Source organism: Cucurbita pepo, unplaced genomic scaffold (assembly GCF_057944985.1).
Source record: "Cucurbita pepo subsp. pepo isolate OVF unplaced genomic scaffold, ASM5794498v1 scafford_20, whole genome shotgun sequence".
Taxonomy (NCBI): domain Eukaryota; kingdom Viridiplantae; phylum Streptophyta; class Magnoliopsida; order Cucurbitales; family Cucurbitaceae; genus Cucurbita; species Cucurbita pepo.
Genome location: NW_028257925.1, coordinates 77,501 through 80,000, shown reverse-complemented (window position 1 = coordinate 80,000; position 2,500 = coordinate 77,501).

Genomic DNA, 2,500 nt, shown 5'->3' with positions numbered 1-2,500 from the left:
CTTCAAAACATAGGGCTGGCCCAAGGCTAGCCAAGCATCACCACAACGTCACACACTCAACGAGGTTCATGCCGCACGCCCGAAGGCACCCAACTCCACCCCACCTTGCATGTTTCATCATCGTACCAGCCATCAACCATCCTCAAGCCAGCCCAAGTTAGAAGGCCACATTCCATGCTCAACAAGTCTCATGTCGCACGCCCAAAGTCATTTGACACTACCCCACCAAGCATGTTCCGCCACCACGCAGCCTTCAAAACATAGGGCTAGCCCAAGGAAGGGAGGCATACCACAACAACGTCCCACACTCAACGAGGTTCATGCCGCACTCCCGAAGGCACCCGGCTCCACCCCACCTTGCATGTTTCGTCATCGTACCAGCAACCATCCACAGTCCTCACACTAGAGATTCCCAGTTGGAAGGCAACATCGCAACATTCCGTGCTCAACGAGGCTCATGTCGCACGCCCAAAGGCACCCGATTCCAACCAATCGAACATGTTCTGGCACCACACACCTTCAAAACATAGGGCTGGCCCAAGGCTAGCCAAGCATCACCACAACGTCACACACTCAACGAGGTTCATGCCGCACGCCCGAAGGCACCCAACTCCACCACACCTTGCATGTTTCATCATCGTACCAGCCATCAACCATCCTCAAGCCAGCCCAAGTTAGAAGGCAACATCGCAACATTCCATTCTCAACAAGGTTCATGTCGCACGCCCAAAGGCGCACCCAACACTGCCTCACCGTGCAAGTTTCACCACCGCACGGCCGCCGTCAACCGCCCTCGTCCGCCGACCACCACCCCCACGCCCCTAGCATATGCCCATGTGCGGCGCATAGTGCTTGGGGCATGGGGGTGGCGGAAGATATAGGGGTACCCCCGTGCCCAGCCCATGCAGACTAGTCACCCCCCTATATAGTACATTTTGAGGCATTTTTGGTCTGCCAGGCCTAGATATGATTTTTCTGAGCGGTCATACGACCAAATATCTCAAGTTTTAGAATGTTTTTTTCTATGAACTCAATTGATTCATGAATTGGACATTCTAATGGATCTAGAAATCAAGTTTCATAATTTTTAAACCAACCAATTTTTTTTAATGAATTTTTAAATATTAAATAATAAGAAATTAGAAAAAATATCTAGAGTTGACAAAAAAATCTGAAATGTTGTGAGAATCATTCTTTCATGTTTCTTAGCTCCCAGAAAAAAATTTACAACAAACTGACCACTCCACATGTACTTCCACAATTAATGGGTGATGGATGGGGAGCACGCGCGGGCGGGGCGGGGGGCGTGCGCGCGGGAGCACGCGGGCGGGGCGGGACGGGGCGCGCGCGCGCGCTGGGACGCGCGGGCGGGGCGGGACGGGGGCGCGCGCGCGGTGGGACGCGCGGGCGGGGCGGGGCGGGGGCGCGCGCGCGCTGGAGCATGAGGGCGAGCGCGCGGGGGCAAGCGGGCGGGGCGCACGCGGGTGGGGCAGGGCGGGGCTGGCGAGCGCGCGGGAACGTTCCGACACTACCCACCGTGCGCGTTCCGCCACCGCACCACCGCCGTCAACCGCCCTCGACCTCCGACCACCACCCCGACGCCCCAAGCATATGCCCATGTGCGGCGCATAGTGCTTGGGGCGTGGGGGTGGCGGAAGATATAGGGGGTAGCCCCGTGGCCAGCCCATGCAGACTAGTCACCCCCCTATATAGTACATTTTGAGGCATTTTTGGTCTGCCAGGCCTAGATACGATTTTTTTGAGCGGTCATACGGTCAAATATCTCAAGTTTTAGAATGTTTTTTTTCCATGAACTCAATTGATTCATGAATTGGACATTCTAGTGGATCTAGAAATCAAGTTTCATAGTTTTTCAACCAACCAATTTTTTTTAATGAATTTTTAAATATTAAATAATAAGAAATTAGAAAAAATAGCTAGAGTGGTCAAAAAATTCTGAAATTTTGTGGGAATCATTCTTTCATTTTGCTTAGCTCCCAGGAAAAAAATTACAACAACCCGACCACTCCACATTCACAACAATACAAGCATTGAAAATGAACATTCCCTTTTCACGGGTATTGGGTTTGATGATATTTTTATAGTCCAAGGCTTTATACAACACTTTTGATATGCTGTTCGTAGGACATGTATCGCACATAGCATAGGATGGGGCTTGGCATGTGCGAGGGGAGTGGGGGCGCAGGGGTGTGTGGGGGGGAGGGGGGCGTGCGGGGGTGTGCGGGGTGAGCGCGCGGGGGTGTGCGAGGGCATGCGGGGGTGTCCGGGGTGAGCGCGCGGGGGCGTGCGGGGTGAGCGCGCGGGGGTGTGCGGGGTGAGCGCGCGGGGGTGTGCGAGGGCGTGCGGGGGTGTCCGGGGTGAGCGCGCGGGGGCGTGCGGGGTGAGCGCGCGGGGGTGTGCGGGGTGAGCGCGCGGGGGTGTGCGAGGGCGTGCGGGGGTGTCCGGGGTGAGCGCGCGGGGGGCGTGCGGGGGTGTGCGG